This window comes from Notolepis coatsorum, assembly GCF_963971535.1.
Source record: "Notolepis coatsorum genome assembly, chromosome: 1".
Taxonomy (NCBI): domain Eukaryota; kingdom Metazoa; phylum Chordata; class Actinopteri; order Aulopiformes; family Paralepididae; genus Notolepis; species Notolepis coatsorum.
The window spans coordinates 210,417,504-210,430,490 of NC_140165.1; positions in this window are offsets into that span (position 1 = coordinate 210,417,504).

Sequence of the window (12,987 nt, forward strand, 5' to 3'; positions counted from 1 at the left end):
TTTGCCATGTTCTTGTAGTGTAGCTTGCTACATTTATCTGGGGATAGCTTCCATTGTAGTTGAGCTATATTTAATCGAGAGTAATTTGTAGTGTAGCTTGCTACATTTTCCAAGTAGCTTGCCCATCACTGGAAATCAACGCGGCGATTATCCGTGCGCGGCCCGAATGTGCTTGCGTGCACGTATAATATTGATCATCTAGCGTTTATTTGAAAACGATTCATAAAAAGGCAGACGAATATCAACGTTGTGGAATATTCCAGTAAAAGACGATTTTCATAGAATGGTCCAGAATGGGCTGTTTTTTATCTCAAAACGGGTGCTTTTCTAAATGCTCTGAAACGGAAATGACGCGATAAAAAACCAATCTGCCTTGACAACACTGACTGGAAAATAGTCTTTGATAATGCGATGGGCAGATTAGACACATAGCCATAATTTAAAACATAGATTAGGCGATATTAACGTTAACATTGGCGCCGATGGTGGCATTCAGGGGGTAAAAAGGAAAACCCGGCGTGGCACTCAAAGTGTTAACTGTGTTTTTATTTTGTTATTGGTGTATATGTGTGTATGTATGTACAGTATATGTATATATATTATATATATATATATGTATATATATGTGTATATATGTATATTTGTACTCCTGTTGGGCCTTCTTGGACCAGATCAATGTTTTATCTGGCTAAATAAAGGTTAAATAAATAAGAAACTGATGATTTGGTCCTGTTAACTTTGAATTTTCTATGGGGACTGCCCAGATCCCTCTCATGGACCTGGACCTCACTTTGAGAACCTCTAATGATTCTAGTTATTCAGTATTCATCTCTAATTACTCTAAAATTGCGTATTTCTGAAGCCCCCAATGTTTTCTAACCCTAAAAACGCCCCTGGTAATCACCATCCATTTTAAACCGGTTATTACCTAATGCTAACGTTAGCAGATAGACGCGAGAACGTTATCAGATAGACACGAGAGCCTAGGTAATGTTAAAGCTTGTAGAATAGACACAATGAGAGGTAACGTTAACGTTAGCGTTAGCGTTAGCAGAATAGACACAACGAGAGTCTCATTAATGTTGTTATCACAGCGCTCGTTAATGTTGTTATCACAGCGCGGCGTTTCCAATATTATAAATACAGAAGCAGCTGTTCTGCGAGGAAGTTACGGAGAGCTGTAGAGCGTCAGATAAGGGGGGCGTAATAGCGTAGGGTCACGTGAGATCAGCGGCCAATCAGAGCAACCCGGAAACGCAACTGCATTGTAGAAAGCATACACGCCTCCCAGCTACAATTCTTCTTCACCAAATGGGTTGGAGTAGCGTTAGTAGACACGCTCATGGGCGACGCATAGCGGCTTGGAGGTGAAATGCAGCCTATTCCACAACATTAATTACTCTGTTCTTTTAAAAACTGAACATAAAAATAACAATTTATTTAGGTAACTAAATAATACTAATTCGTACATAAAAAAAAGAGACCCAGGTGTTGTTGACTATGGGGGCCCAGACTCCATCTATGGGGGCCAAGCCCCCATTGGCCCCCCCATAACTCAAACCCTGGGACTAGTGACTATTGACTAACGGCTTGGCTTGAGTCCATCTCTACAGGCTAAGTAATCTTACACTCACCCTATGTATATGCTTTTGTGTGTTATGCTTTGAACAAACACACAACAGTTTTCCCTTGACAGGTGGACTGAATCTAGATCCTAGTTCCAAGAAGAGTGGCCAGCACCAGTGTTTTCTGTGTATTTTTCTCTTGCTGTTGCACGATACCTCACTTCCCCCCTTGAGTACCAAATTGTTTGGGCTAACACTGTGTGTTGGTCTGCTTGTTAGCGCTAGCATAGCCCTCGTGGCTCTTTTTGTTAGCTGTGTATCAAGAGTGTCCCATTTCTTGGGTGTGACGCTAGGTATAGCATTTCTTGTGTGTTTCCCCAGTGTGCGAAGTGTGACACCATTAACTAAAGTGTGTACTAACCCCCGCCATTTTTGGAGCAAGTGTAGCAACCAGTGTGACTGCCTGGATCAGTCTACCCTTTTTCCCTGCAGTGCTGCCTTGGGACGCGAGAGGGTCCCCTACACCAAGTTTCGTCACTTGCTGGCTGGATTATAAAAAGGGACACTTTCCATAAACTCTTTACTGCCTTGCAAGATTATAATTGCAAATAAAGTACCTTGTTATTTATTCATCTGCTGTGGCTGTGTCACTGTTTGGGAACCTACTACCATGGGTTATTTTCAAGTCCAGGTCAATTAAGGTTGACCTGTGACAAAAGTGCTAGGTGATTTTATGAGTGAAGTGGATTAAAATAATCTAGACATGATATACAATTTATCATCAGGATTATTAATACATTAATTAATTAATACAGTTCCATCAATGTTCAATTGGTATTGGTATTTACAATGGGTCATTTATGACTTTCCCAAACCCGGAGAAGAGAAACACTTATAAGGACTTCCTGAATCGATCTGGTGTGGGGGTGTGTAGGACCCAAACGCAGGACAGAACACGAAGAGAGCAGGCAAGAGACGGCGGGGTGATATTCAAAGGACTTTACTTGGTAAACCACGAAGGGACAGGATACACAGGATAATATGATACTCCTCGAACGACAGGATACACAGGATACAGAGGATTCACAGAATACACAGGATACAGAGGATAACTCCACGAATGACAGGATACACTGATACAGAGAACAGACTACTCACGAGCGACAGGATATAGAACCAGAGTAACAGAGTAATGAATCCACCATGGGGGGCAGGGGAGGCACAACAATTATACACAGACTGATTGACAGATGAGGGCTGATTGAAACGAGAGACACCTGGGAAGGAAACATAGACAGACTACAGTGACACACTAAAACAAGACAGGACTGATAACAAATACACACACACTGGATACATAACACTAGACCAGACAAGGGAAAACAGCAGGTAACAGGTACACAGGAATGGGCAACATGACGGGGAGTACACTAACTCTTTCAGTGCCGCACGTATCGCTTATCTTTACCACTAGATTGCCAGCTTGATAGTCGTTTCCGCGGTCGTTTCACTATGTTTGCGAAGCTGTGTGTGTGTTCTGTATTATAGCTGTTGAGACATGGTGTGGCTCATTTTGACAGACATTACTTGTAGTGCAACATGGAAAAAATAGTTTTCTACACGCTGTAGTTTGTAGTTTATTACACGCTAAACATCACGCATTTCCAAGATAATCCAGTCTTTTTCCGTAGATTCCGAGATAAAATGTGTTATATGCAATAAGCCCAAACCGCTCTGGTTGATCCCCTGAAACCCCAAATACTCCCAAATGAAAGGTATATAACATGTACAAAACCAAAAGAAGAATACCTTCAAAAGAAAAAAAGAAGGGACCGCACACTCCTCAGGACTGTTTTATTTTATTTATTTATTATTATTTTTTTTGCACAACGTGTTTTGCTTCTGCTTCCTCAGGTGCTATGCAGCAGGTGTCAATGATCATCATCATATACACTATACAGCATACTCCACCCCCACATCGTAACACATCAAGCCCATTGGCTACTCAATTATCACATTTAATTGATCATTTTGCAGGATGTAATGCATATAACTCACATGTATAAATATGATGCATAAAGACCACATATATACATTTTGAAAATGATATATAATAACACAGTATGAGATATGTATAGAAGTGACAAATACCTAGGTCATTAGATATGACAAACAATTTAAAACAATTTAAAACCACACCCACATAGGTTACACAGAACCCCTGGGATAGTGATTACAAAAATGGATTCAGCTCGAGGGATTCATTTAGACCAGGGGTGGGCAATTATTTTTCCCGAGGGGCCGAATGAGCAACTGAAAATATGTTGGAGGGCCGGGCCAAAATTCCAAACTCAATTATGCATAATATACATTTTATTTCTATATAAAAGCAGTAAATGGCATTGTTTTGACCCCTGGTAAGAGTGTGTGTTATTATTTGGCAATTAAAAGGTGAGGTTAGCTTTCAAAAATATAATTTATTCAAATAGAATTTATTTCCAAAATGATAAACAAAATGTGAAACATTAATAACAAAGGGCATGTATGAAAAAGTCCTATACAAATAAAGTTATTATTTTGAGTTTCATATACTATTGAAACAAGGATTTTCTTAGCTTTCTAAAGACATCACATCATCTTATAGCCAAAATAAACAAGACATGTCACTGAACTGTGTAAAGAAAAGTGTCCCAGTAGCCTTTTTTACTTTACATGCCTATATTAAACATTTAATGTTTTCAGAACTGTGCAAAAAAAAGAAAAAAAAAGATCAAGTGTCCCATTTCACTTGTTATATTTCCACATTTTAGTGTTCTTCAGCTCTTTTTTTTTTTTTCATTCAGTGTGATAAATCCAGTCTCTGTTTAGCTTTAACAAGTCCATCAAATTCAGGTTGCATGTCTGAGGTGGAGATGCGAAGCACAGCTGCCAGATGTTCATCAGTGAGAGAGGATCTGTACCTGGACTTGGTAAACGTCATGACTGAGAATGTCTGTTCACATAGGTGGATCCAAAGAGAACCAACATCTTCTGAGCATGTCTTCTCATGTTTGGAAAGTTCTCCTCCTTGAGAGCAGAGGAGAACTCTAGCAGTGATGCTGACTTAAAGTGCTCTTTCAGTAGTGAATCAGACTGCAGGTCAATGAGTTCAAGCTGAACATCAGTGGGTGCACTATCAACACTGCACTGCAGGTAAAGGGAGAGGAAACCAGCTGCATTTCATCCTCAACCTTTTTGAAATCTTGAAAACGTCTTGAAAACTCATCATGCAGTGCTCCCAACATGGATGAGTACCTGTGCCGGTGATCAGCTGATGGTTTGACTTCTTTCAGGGTTTTCATGTGTTTGAGATTGTTGCTGCCTAGTTCCCTTGAAATGTATTGCAACTTTGTCATGAAGGCTTTCACATGGCTATGCATTTCATGAGCAAAAATGCCCTTGCCCTGCAGTTGTGTGTTCAGTAGGGATGGGTACCGTTCACATTTGAACCGATACGGTACCGGTACCTGTGAATCGATACCGGTACCCAACGGTACCTTTTTTCTGTACTTTAGTCTCCAAAAATGTTATCTACCTACCTCAGTTGTGAAAAAAGAAATCCAAACTTCAAATAACCACACTTTCGACCGTTTTCGGCTTGCCCCGACTGCTTTGTTGTTGAATCAAGTAAAATCCTAGGTAAGTGTGGTTGTGCGTGTGAACGTTGACATGAAAAAAAAAGTAAAAAAAAAGAAGAAAAAAAATATTAAATATATATTTTTTTATTATCATGTAATCTTTCGCGGGCCGGTCAGAATCATCCGTACAATGCCCAGGTCTGATTTAGACCATGGGGTTACACAGAATTCAGAGTGAAAATCCAATACTTACCTCTGTAGAAGAAGTTTTATTATATCACTGCCCCTATAGGTGGCAGGGTGACTTTTTCGATTCCAATGAACTTTAGACAGGCTGTAGATCCATGATCTCTCTCTTTGTAGTGTCTAGCAATGGCATAATCCATATTGTTGTTCCTGATGGCTGCCTTGTGTTCTGCTATTCGCACCTTCAAATTTATTTTTGTTTGCCCAACATAGACCTTACCACAGGGGCATTTCAGCATGTAAATGACATGTGTGGTGTTGCAATTAATAAGATCCCTTATTTTATATTCCTGTCCAGACTGTGGATGGTAGAAAACCTTTGTTTTCATGGTGTATATATGTACCTTCACAAAATCATCAAGGGGGGGTTGTTTTAACTCAAAACTGTGATCGTGTTTGCCGAGCATGTTTTTCGTCCGGTGAAACACATAACTCTGATTGTTAGAAAAACACGTTTCAGATTTGGCCAAATAGACATAGAATATACCTTACCTTAGCCAGAAGGTATTCCAAGAAGAAGAATTCCAAGTGATCGCATCACCATCGCGATTACCAGTGTATATGTCTATACACGTTTCGATGGTAAAATACAGTTAGGCAACGGAATTTTGGGGCGATCAGTGTGAATCTATGTTCAAGCAGGAGGAGGGGCCCCTACAAAGGAAAAAAAAAAGGGAGGCCGCGTATCAACACCAAGCCATTCCAGTTCAGACACAGACGATACTGCCACCTGGTGATAGTCGATCGGCATTGCAGTTCTAGTGTATGTGGATGTGCCAACATGATGCAGATCGCTCCGGGCAAGTCTGTAGAGCGGGGATCAAAGTAAAAATATCAAACGATCCAAAAACGTACTATTACGTGATCGGCACCCAACGCATGGCGAGCAAACATGTAATATTCTGTGGATGGCACTGATTGAGCTAAGGGTTAACCTCTTCCACCCGTGCAGGGCCGGACCGCAAATGACATCACGTCATAAATCAATCTGTCTAGACTGTCTGACAAAAGTATCATTTTATTTTTCAAACGTATTCAAGTATAAACATCATAACCATTATAATGTATATTATCATCAATACGTTTTTCAACATTTCGTTTTTCTATTGATTTGGTCACGAAAGTCGACCATTTTGGAAAAATTTAACGTCAGGAATTGTAGTTTTTTGACGCCATTTTGAAGAGAACATCGAGAGCTTTCGATGAGCGTTGGACTTTTTCGGAACAACACTTCCCAAAGGCCTCTATGGGGCTTCAAGCAAATTACTTCTGTATGAATATTTTAATATCTCTTATTACTCTGGATAATAAATCACAAAACATAATGTTATTGGCATATATGGGAGCACAGTTAGTTTGTCTCCCCTATTTCTAGCATGTAGCAAATCTGATTTGAAATTTGTTTCAAAATGGTGGCACCCTGGCAAAAATAAAAAAGCTACTGTACATACAGTAGATTTCATTATCTAATCCAAATTGAACTCGGGCATTTGAAATATAAGATTTGGCACAATCCATAAATGTGTGAATTGGCTATAATAAGGTAATTTATAAGCCTGCTATTCTATATTCTATAATAATATTTCAAATTGCATTGGTCCGGATGGGAGAATTCAGTACTGTATCTACACAACCTTCTGTTTAATCATTTGTACACATGATCTCAAGAAGGTACTGAACGAGATCAGTGGCAGTTTTTCATGTCTGGTCATTTTTAGCATGGTGTTATTCACTGTCAAAGATGCAAAGAAAAATCATAATTCATATTCTCCTTTGTTTCATCACAATTCACTGAGGTCCATAGATGTCCCTATATACCAAGAATATGCAAATGGCCCTTGTAGAAGTGGTATGTATTTTAGGCGGATTTTTTGAAAATAGGGCTCCGGGCTTAAGAGGTTAACACTTTGATCGCCATGGGTTAAATTCATAATTTACCATCCCTTGCCAGCTCTATTTGTCTATGGAGAAGTTCCCCTTCTTTGCAGGGCTATAACTTTTAAAATTCTATTGCTAAATTGCCATTATTATGGCCCATTCAATGTCCTATATGTATTGTTCAGGGTGTACAGATACAGCCAGAAATAGTCATGGAACAGCTGTTTTGGGGCCGTTTTGATGCCGTTTGGAATGTTTAATGTTAACAATGACCAGCGGGGGCGCTCTCATACAGCTGGTGACAACTGCCCGACGCACCGGCTTTTTGTTCATTCATTGGAAGCTCGAGTTCCATTCAGTTCCATTACAGCTGGTGACTTCATTCATACAGTAGGATGCTACAACGTCCTACAGTATGTCTACAGACTGCACGATTAGAATGTTGCTGAGTTAAAGAATGAATAAGTTAACGTGTAAATTCAGCAGTCAAAGTGTATATATTAAAACGTGTCAAATCTAACTTCATTAGACGGCCGACGTATGGCTCTCTTGTCCATTCATTTCATCAGAAGAAAGCGTTAGTGTAATGCTTCTTGTTAACAATAAGTTTGTGTACGCAATGTCGCTGATTAAATATAATCAAACCGTTAAGACCTGTCGCTCTCATACAGCTGGTGACAACTGCCCAACGCGCCTTTTTGTTCATTCATTGGAGGATATATAATGGATATTTTATTTATCTGGCACTGTGGTCTCATGGCTAGTCATTTTCCCTCTCACGCGGGCGACCGGGGTTTGAATCCCACCCATTCTGATTTTTTTTTTTTTTATTATTTATAAAATGAAATTGCCCGCAACGATGTGCAGCTAGCTAACGTTATTGATTGATTGATTGAAAACTTTATTAACAGATTGCAGAATGGGTACAGTAAAGTACAGCTCAATACATACAATTGTTAAGGGGTTGCAGACCAGAGAAAGACTTTTGTCTTGTTTACATCAGGGTCCCCCATTTTCAATTCATCGTAACATATATGACATACATGACATACAGATAGACAGTACTGCTACATCTATACATTTATGACATACCAGATTTGCAATTACAGTACTGTTTGTGATACAAAAAGAGTCCAGAAAAAAGAGTATATACATTTGACGTAGAAACTGTAACTTTGGCTTCTGTCTTTTCACCCCAAAGCACTTCAGAGATGGGAAGCCATCTCCCATCCGGGCTCTCGTGTTTGCTCTCACCCAAAAAAGGTAACAATATCACACTAAGAATGCTCGATGCACTTCAGATGCCTTAGTGCCACTTGAAACCAGTAACAACAGGGACAACGATGTAAACAGTAAATAAGTCCTGGGCCCTCATTCATCAACGTGGCGTAGAAAATGTTCTATTTCCACACGTAAGCACAGAATGTAGAATCAGTGCACGCACAGAAAAAACGGGATTCACCACACGTGCGTACGCAGGTTCTACGCACACCTGTCATGATGAATATGACTTTGATCCTACGTTTGAGCTCGTGCACTGTTTTAAGTATTTGCATACCAGAACCGCCCCGATTAACCATATACGGTAATGGAATACCCCCATGAAATGTGGAAAAATGGACTAAGCCGAGGGAAGCGTGTTATGAGACAGGCTGACAGACGTGTACACTTACGGTGATGTCGGATATGATATCTATTAACCATTGCTGCCTGGGCAGCGCAAACACTAATAAAGACTGTGCTGGAATATGACTGCCTTTTCCCGTGTTGTTTGATTAATACCCAGGGATTAAAGTTCTCCTCAATTTTATTCCAAATCGCGATGGATCTTCCGTAAATTTTCTACCTGCTGCATATGATTTCTAGAGGCATACTACAATATATTTTGATGTCAGTATTGGGTAGCCTATATAAACAATAATACGAGAGCATATACAAGAACAATGAATCTCACTGCATGTATGATGTAGCCTGCCTTTCAATACATGAACTTGAATTCCATCATGTTTGTGTGCGGGACTCACAAGGCTGTTGTCACAATGGGTGGTACCGGTACAGTAATAACAGTCTACACAATATCACGATGGACCATGCCATAGAGGACATATGGGATTTTTTCATAGACCCCGATCTCCCACTTCGCGTCACGAATTGCGGAAGTATGGATGTGGGCGTTTCATTGAGTCAACGCGTGAAGCTTAGTTGTAGCAACGAGATGTCCTCTGGTTTCCGCTTCTTCCCACGTAACGTGAACGCAGCAAACACCAGAGACATCCTGCTACAGTCTCCCAGCCTGAACACCAGAGACATCCTGCTACATGGAGCTGCAGTCCATGTTGTGTTAGCTTGTGTTAGCTTGGGGAGCTGCAGTCCGTGTTGTGTTAGCTTGTGTTAGCTTGGGGAGCTGCAGTCCATGTTGTGTTAGCTTGTGTTAGCTTGGGGAGCTGCAGTCTGTGTTGTGTTAGCTTGTGTTAGCTTGGGGAGCTGCAGTCCGTGTTGTGTTAGCTTGTGTTAGCTTTGGGAGCTGCAGTCCGTGTTGTGTTAGCTTGTGTTAGCTTGGGGAGCTGCAGTCCATGTTGTGTTAGCTTGTGTTAGCTTGGGGAGCTGCAGTCCATGTTGTGTTAGCTTGTGTTAGCTTGGGGAGCTGCAGTCTGTGTTGTGTTAGCTTGTGTTAGCTTGGGGAGCTGCAGTCTGTGTTGTGTTAGCTTGTGTTAGCTTGGGGAGCTGCAGTCCGTGTTGTGTTAGCTTGTGTTAGCTTGGGGAGCTGCAGTCCATGTTGTGTTAGCTTGTGTTAGCTTGGGGAGCTGCAGTCTGTGTTGTGTTAGCTTGTGTTAGCTTGGGGAGCTGCAGTCCGTGTTGTGTTAGCTTGTGTTAGCTTGGGGAGCTGCAGTCCATGTTGTGTTAGCTTATGTTAGCTTGGGGAGCTGCAGTCTGTGTTGTGTTAGCTTGTGTTAGCTTGGGGAGCTGCAGTCTGTGTTGTGTTAGCTTGTGTTAGCTTGGGGAGCTGCAGTCCGTGTTGTGTTAGCTTGTGTTAGCTTGGGGAGCTGCAGTCCATGTTGTGTTAGCTTGTGTTAGCTTGGGGAGCTGCAGTCTGTGTTGTGTTAGCTTGTGTTAGCTTGGGGAGCTGCAGTCTGTGTTGTGTTAGCTTGTGTTAGCTTGGGGAGCTGCAGTCCGTGTTGTGTTAGCTTGTGTTAGCTTGGGGAGCTGCAGTCCATGTTGTGTTAGCTTGTGTTAGCTTGGGGAGCTGCAGTCTGTGTTGTGTTAGCTTGTGTTAGCTTGGGGAGCTGCAGTCTGTGTTGTGTTAGCTTGTGTTAGCTTTGGGAGCTGCAGTCTGTGTTGTGTTAGCTTGTGTTAGCTTGGGGAGCTGCAGTCTGTGTTGTGTTAGCTTGTGTTAGCTTGGGGAGCTGCAGTCTGTGTTGTGTTAGCTTGTGTTAGCTTGGGGAGCTGCAGTCCGTGTTGTGTTAGCTTGTGTTAGCTTGGGGAGCTGCAGTCCATGTTGTGTTAGCTTGTGTTAGCTTGGGGAGCTGCAGTCTGTGTTGTGTTAGCTTGTGTTAGCTTGGGGAGCTGCAGTCCGTGTTGTGTTAGCTTGTGTTAGCTTGGGGAGCTGCAGTCCATGTTGTGTTAGCTTATGTTAGCTTGGGGAGCTGCAGTCTGTGTTGTGTTAGCTTGTGTTAGCTTGGGGAGCTGCAGTCCATGTTGTGTTAGCTTGTGTTAGCTTGGGGAGCTGCAGTCTGTGTTGTGTTAGCTTGTGTTAGCTTGGGGAGCTGCAGTCTGTGTTGTGTTAGTATTCATTCCATTCTAAACGTTAGTTTACAAAACATGACCTGTCTATATAAAGTTGAGGAACAAATTATAAGTGTGTGGGTGTGTGTTTTTGTGAACATTGGACTGCAAACAGAAAATGCATCACAGTTAGACAGTAGCTACTGTTAGCTGTCCTTCCGGATTAGCTTTGAGCTAACTATCTTTCCCGACCCATGTATTCATTCCATTCTAAACATAACGTTAGTTTACAAAACATGACCTGTCTATATAACGTTGAGGAATAAATTATAAGTGTGTGGGTGTGTGTTTTGGTGAACATTGGACTGCAAACAGAAAATGCATCACAGTTAGACAGTATAGCTATACTGTTAGCTGTCCTTCCGGATTAGCTTTGAGCTAACTATCTTTCCCGACCCGTATTCATTCCATTCTAAACATAACGTTAGTTTACAAAACATGACCCGTCTATATAACGTTGAGGAACAAATTATATAGACGGGTAATGTTTTGAACAACTAACGTTACGTTTAGAATGGAATGCATCGGCAAAGATCCGTTAGCTCAAAGCTATTCCGGCCAGTTTATCAACTTCCTGTCATTTAGAAATATGATTTTATAGTGAAAATCATTACCAAAACGTCCGGAAAAACCTAACGGGAGCATTATAGACGGTCATACAAATGTACAAATGCTATAAGGTGGCAAGAAATGCACTATAAACAATACTTTATGCATCGGCAAAGATCCTTAGCTCAAAGCTATTAAGGCAATGCTGGCTAACAAGAGGCTAGCGCAAGAAACGACGCCGCAAACCATTGCCGAGCCAGAGCCGGTTTATCTTTGGCGAGCCCGAGTCGGCTCTGCCCCGGCAACCATTGCCGTGCCAGAGCCGGTTTATCTTTGGCGAGCCCGAGTCGGCTCTGGCACGGCAAGCCGAGCCGGGCCAGAGCCGGTTTATCTTTGGCGAGCCCGAGTCGGCTCTGGCACAGCAAGCCGAGCCGGGCCAGAGCCGGTTTATCTTTGGCGAGCCCGAGTCGGCTCAGCCCCGGCAACCATTGCCGGGCCAGAGCCGGTTTATCTTTGGCGAGCCCGAGTCGGCTCAGCCCCGGCAACCATTGCCGGGCCAGAGCCGCTTTATCTTTGGCGAGCCCGAGTCGGCTCCGCCCCGGCAACCATTGCCGGGCCAGAGCCGGTTTATCTTTGGCGAGCGCGAGTCGGCTCCGCCCCGGCAACCATTGCCGGGCCAGAGCCGGTTTATCTTTGGCGAGCGAGTATGCTGGCCACCTGGGAATGAAGACATTCCCCTCACTTTGAACAATGCGAATGCTTACACTGTCCCTCTTATATTTAGTGCATCACGCAAACGCACACACTGTTGCTGGTCTAGACTGGTCTGTCCTCTCCAGACGGGCTTTCGCTGCTGTGGGGCCCAGTATCAGAACCCCCCCCACACACACACACCTTGCTCACTCGAACTCTCATTCTCTCCTTCATCTGTGAAAAGGGGGATTGAGAAGAAAACACAATGTGTGATGTGTGGCTGCTAGATGATGTGGCAGGAGATAGGCCACCTTCTCCTGCCTCCTCTTTTCCTCTCCTCTTCTGTTACCCATTCTCATCCCTCTCTCTCTCTCTCTCTCTCTCTCTCTCTCTCTCTCTCTCTCTCTCTCCCTCTCCTCTGCCTTTATCTAGTCCGTCTGTCTTATTGGCTCCCTTTCATTAGTCGTTAAACATGCCCTTGTTCCCTCCCCCCTCTGGGGAATCCTCACTGCCATGTTAAATTACTCTGAAAAACCCCAGTGAACTTTGTGAGATCGACCTTTCGTGGGCCAATGGAGCGTGTCAGCGTCGATGTACACTCAGAGGCGCGTTTTACCCAGAATTCACTGCGGTTTGTTGTTGTTTCCTGCGTGAGA